Below are 6,133 nucleotides of genomic sequence, written 5' to 3'. Positions count from 1 at the left end.
AATACGTCCTAAGTTGCGATTTTATGGGTTTTTAAACATTTTTGACACTTTCGCGCATAAAATAGCTCAAACTTGGTTTGTTTTTCACGAATCATGGCACACAACACTAATTGGTAGTTATCATTCTGTTGAAGTGTTTAGAATTGAAAATCATAGTCATATGTTAGAAATTACGTGTTAAGTTTCGATTTTGTGCGTTTTTAAGCTTTTTTGGCATTTGTGCGCATTAAGTAGCTCAAACATGGTTTATTTTGCACGAAACATGGCACACAAAACTATTTCGTATATATTATTTTGTTCAAGTGGGTAGAATTGAACATCATAGACATACGTTTGAAATTAAATGCTAAGTTGCGAATTTTTGGTTTTTTAAGCATTTTTTGCATTTTCGCGAATAAAGTTGCTCAAACTTGGTTTGTTTTGCACGAAACATGGCTCACAACACTATTTGGTATATATTATTGTGTTGAAGTGGTTAGAAATGAAAATTATAGTCATAAGCTAGAAATTACGTCCTAAGTTGCGAATTTGTGGGTATTTAAACATTTTTGTCACTTGCGCGTATAAAGTAGCTCAATCTTGGATTGTTTTGCACGAAACTTTGCACACAACACTATTTGTTATATATTATTGTGTGGATGTGGTGAGAATTGAAAATTATAGTCATATGCTAGATATTAAATGCTATGTTGCGATTTTATCGGTTTTTAAACAATTTTGGCACTTTCGCGTACAAAGTAGCTCAAACTTGGTGTGTTTTGCACGAAACTGGGCAAACAACCCTATTTTGTATATATTATTGTGTGCAAGTGGTTAGAATTGAAAATCATAGTCATATGCTAGAAATTACGTGCTATGTTGCAATTTTATGGATTTTTTTAGCATTTTTTGCATTTTCGCGCATAAAGTAGCTAAAACTTGGTTTGTTTTGCATGAAACTTGGCACACAACAATATTTGGTATATATTATTGTGTTGAAGTGGTTAGAATTTAAAATCATAGTCATATGATAGAACTTATGTGTTAAGTTGTGATTTTATTGGTTTTTAAGCTTTTTTTGCACTTCGCACACGAAGTAGCTCAAACATAGTTTATTTTGCATGAAACTTGGCACACAACACTATTTGATATATATTATTGTGTTGAAGTGATTAGAATTGAAAATCTTACACATATGCTAGAGATTATGTGTTAAGTTGAGATTTTATGGGTTTTTTAGCATTTTTTGCATTTTCGCGCATAAAGTAGCTCAAACTTGGTTTGTTTTGCACGAAACTTGGCACATAACACTATTCGGTATATATTATTGTGTTAAAGTGGTTAGAATTGAAAATCATTGTCAAATGCTAGAAATTACGTGTTAATTTGCGATTTTATGGGTTTTTAAGCTTTTTTTGCACTTTCGCGCATAAAGTAGCTCAAACATAGTTTATTTTACACGAAACTTGGCACACAACACTATTTGGTAATATTATTGTGTTAAAGAGGATAAAATTGAAAATCATAGTCAAATGCTAGAAATTACGTGTTAAGTAGTTGAAACTTTGTTTATTTTGCACGAAACATGGCACACAACACTATTTGGTATATAATATTGGGTTTAAATGGTTAGAATTGATAATAATTGTCATAAGCTAGAAATTACGTCCTACGTTGCGATTTTATTGGTTTTTAAGCATTATTGGCATTTTCGCGCATAAAGTAGCTCAAACTTGGTCTATTTTGCACCAAGCATGGCACACAATACTATTTGGTATATATTATTGTGTTGAAGTTTTTAGAATTAAAAATCATAGTCATAAGCTAGAAATTACGTGCTAAGTTGCGATTTAATGGGTTTTTTGGCACTTTAGCGTAGAAAGTAGCTCAAACTGTGTTTATTTTTTCACGAAACTTGGCAAACTACACTATTTGGTATATATTATTTTGTTGAAGTGGTAAGAATCGAACATCATAGTCATAAGCTGGAAAATACGTCCTAAGTTGCGATTTTATGGGTTTTTAAACATTTTTGACACTTTCGCGCATAAAATAGCTCAAACTTGGTTTGTTTTTCACGAATCATGGCACACAACACTAATTGGTAGTTATCATTCTGTTGAAGTGTTTAGAATTGAAAATCATAGTCATATGTTAGAAATTACGTGTTAAGTTTCGATTTTGTGCGTTTTTAAGCTTTTTTGGCATTTGTGCGCATTAAGTAGCTCAAACATGGTTTATTTTGCACGAAACATGGCACACAAAACTATTTCGTATATATTATTTTGTTCAAGTGGGTAGAATTGAACATCATAGACATACGTTTGAAATTAAATGCTAAGTTGCGAATTTTTGGTTTTTTAAGCATTTTTTGCATTTTCGCGAATAAAGTTGCTCAAACTTGGTTTGTTTTGCACGAAACATGGCTCACAACACTATTTGGTATATATTATTGTGTTGAAGTGGTTAGAAATGAAAATTATAGTCATAAGCTAGAAATTACGTCCTAAGTTGCGAATTTGTGGGTATTTAAACATTTTTGTCACTTGCGCGTATAAAGTAGCTCAATCTTGGATTGTTTTGCACGAAACTTTGCACACAACACTATTTGTTATATATTATTGTGTGGATGTGGTGAGAATTGAAAATTATAGTCATATGCTAGATATTAAATGCTATGTTGCGATTTTATCGGTTTTTTAAACAATTTTGGCACTTTCGCGTACAAAGTAGCTCAAACTTGGTGTGTTTTGCACGAAACTGGGCAAACAACCCTATTTTGTATATATTATTGTGTGCAAGTGGTTAGAATTGAAAATCATAGTCATATGCTAGAAATTACGTGCTATGTTGCAATTTTATGGATTTTTTTAGCATTTTTTGCATTTTCGCGCATAAAGTAGCTAAACTTGGTTTGTTTTGCATGAAACTTGGCACACAACAATATTTGGTATATATTATTGTGTTGAAGTGGTTAGAATTTAAAATCATAGTCATATGATAGAACTTATGTGTTAAGTTGTGATTTTATTGGTTTTTAAGCTTTTTTTGCACTTCGCACACGAAGTAGCTCAAACATAGTTTATTTTGCATGAAACTTGGCACACAACACTATTTGATATATATTATTGTGTTGAAGTGATTAGAATTGAAAATCTTACACATATGCTAGAGATTATGTGTTAAGTTGATTTTATGGGTTTTTTTAGCATTTTTTGCATTTTCGCGCATAAAGTAGCTCAAACTTGGTTTGTTTTGCACGAAACTTGGCACATAACACTATTCGGTATATATTATTGTGTTAAAGTGGTTAGAATTGAAAATCATTGTCAAATGCTAGAAATTACGTGTTAATTTGCGATTTTATGGGTTTTTAAGCTTTTTTTGCACTTTCGCGCATAAAGTAGCTCAAACATAGTTTATTTTACACGAAACTTGGCACACAACACTATTTGGTAATATTATTGTGTTAAAGAGGATAAAATTGAAAATCATAGTCAAATGCTAGAAATTACGTGTTAAGTAGCTGAAACTTTGTTTATTTTGCACGAAACATGGCACACAACACTATTTGGTATATAATATTGGGTTTAAATGGTTAGAATTGATAATAATTGTCATAAGCTAGAAATTACGTCCTACGTTGCGATTTTATTGGTTTTTAAGCATTATTGGCATTTTCGCGCTTAAAGTAGCTCAAACTTGGTCTATTTTGCACCAAGCATGGCACACAATACTATTTGGTATATATTATTGTGTTGAAGTTTTTAGAATTAAAAATCATAGTCATAAGCTAGAAATTACGTGCTAAGTTGCGATTTTAATGGGTTTTTTGGCACTTTAGCGTAGAAAGTAGCTCAAACTGTGTTTATTTTTTCACGAAACTTGGCAAACTACACTATTTGGTATATATTATTTTGTTGAAGTGGTAAGAATCGAACATCATAGTCATAAGCTGGAAAATACGTCCTAAGTTGCGATTTTATGGGTTTTTAAACATTTTTGACACTTTCGCGCATAAAATAGCTCAAACTTGGTTTGTTTTTCACGAATCATGGCACACAACACTAATTGGTAGTTATCATTCTGTTGAAGTGTTTAGAATTGAAAATCATAGTCATATGTTAGAAATTACGTGTTAAGTTTCGATTTTGTGCGTTTTTAAGCTTTTTTGGCATTTGTGCGCATTAAGTAGCTCAAACATGGTTTATTTTGCACGAAACATGGCACACAAAACTATTTCGTATATATTATTTTGTTCAAGTGGGTAGAATTGAACATCATAGACATACGTTTGAAATTAAATGCTAAGTTGCGAATTTTTGGTTTTTTAAGCATTTTTTGCATTTTCGCGAATAAAGTTGCTCAAACTTGGTTTGTTTTGCACGAAACATGGCTCACAACACTATTGGTATATATTATTGTGTTGAAGTGGTTAGAAATGAAAATTATAGTCATAAGCTAGAAATTACGTCCTAAGTTGCGAATTTGTGGGTATTTAAACATTTTTGTCACTTGCGCGTATAAAGTAGCTCAATCTTGGATTGTTTTGCACGAAACTTTGCACACAACACTATTTGTTATATATTATTGTGTGGATGTGGTGAGAATTGAAAATTATAGTCATATGCTAGATATTAAATGCTATGTTGCGATTTTATCGGTTTTTAAAACAATTTTGGCACTTTCGCGTACAAAGTAGCTCAAACTTGGTGTGTTTTGCACGAAACTGGGCAAACAACCCTATTTTGTATATATTATTGTGTGCAAGTGGTTAGAATTGAAAATCATAGTCATATGCTAGAAATTACGTGCTATGTTGCAATTTTATGGATTTTTTTTAGCATTTTTTTGCATTTTCGCGCATAAAGTAGCTAAAACTTGGTTTGTTTTGCATGAAACTTGGCACACAACAATATTTGGTATATATTATTGTGTTGAAGTGGTTAGAATTTAAAATCATAGTCATATGATAGAACTTATGTGTTAAGTTGTGATTTTATTGGTTTTTTAAGCTTTTTTTGCACTTCGCACACGAAGTAGCTCAAACATAGTTTATTTTGCATGAAACTTGGCACACAACACTATTTGATATATATTATTGTGTTGAAGTGATTAGAATTGAAAATCTTACACATATGCTAGAGATTATGTGTTAAGTTGAGATTTTATGGGTTTTTTAGCATTCTTTGCATTTTCGCGCATAAAGTAGCTCAAACTTGGTTTGTTTTGCACGAAACTTGGCACATAACACTATTCGGTATATATTATTGTGTTAAAGTGGTTAGAATTGAAAATCATTGTCAAATGCTAGAAATTACGTGTTAATTTGCGATTTTATGGGTTTTTAAGCTTTTTTTGCACTTTCGCGCATAAAGTAGCTCAAACATAGTTTATTTTACACGAAACTTGGCACACAACACTATTTGGTAATATTATTGTGTTAAAGAGGATAAAATTGAAAATCATAGTCAAATGCTAGAAATTACGTGTTAAGTAGCTGAAACTTTGTTTATTTTGCACGAAACATGGCACACAACACTATTTGGTATATAATATTGGGTTTAAATGGTTAGAATTGATAATAATTGTCATAAGCTAGAAATTACGTCCTACGTTGCGATTTTATTGGTTTTTAAGCATTATTGGCATTTTCGCGCTTAAAGTAGCTCAAACTTGGTCTATTTTGCACCAAGCATGGCACACAATACTATTTGGTATATATTATTGTGTTGAAGTTTTTAGAATTAAAAATCATAGTCATAAGCTAGAAATTACGTGCTAAGTTGCGATTTAATGGGTTTTTTGGCACTTTAGCGTAGAAAGTAGCTCAAACTGTGTTTATTTTTTCACGAAACTTGGCAAACTACACTATTTGGTATATATTATTTTGTTGAAGTGGTAAGAATCGAACATCATAGTCATAAGCTGGAAAATACGTCCTAAGTTGCGATTTTATGGGTTTTTAAACATTTTTGACACTTTCGCGCATAAAATAGCTCAAACTTGGTTTGTTTTTCACGAATCATGGCACACAACACTAATTGGTAGTTATCATTCTGTTGAAGTGTTTAGAATTGAAAATCATAGTCATATGTTAGAAATTACGTGTTAAGTTTCGATTTTGTGCGTTTTTAAGCTTTTTTGGCATTTG

The sequence above is a fragment of the Amaranthus tricolor genome, chromosome 16 (assembly GCF_026212465.1).
Source record: "Amaranthus tricolor cultivar Red isolate AtriRed21 chromosome 16, ASM2621246v1, whole genome shotgun sequence".
NCBI lineage: Eukaryota > Viridiplantae > Streptophyta > Magnoliopsida > Caryophyllales > Amaranthaceae > Amaranthus > Amaranthus tricolor.
The sequence above is the reverse complement of the archived record's forward strand: the minus strand, read 5'-3'. Positions refer to the sequence as shown.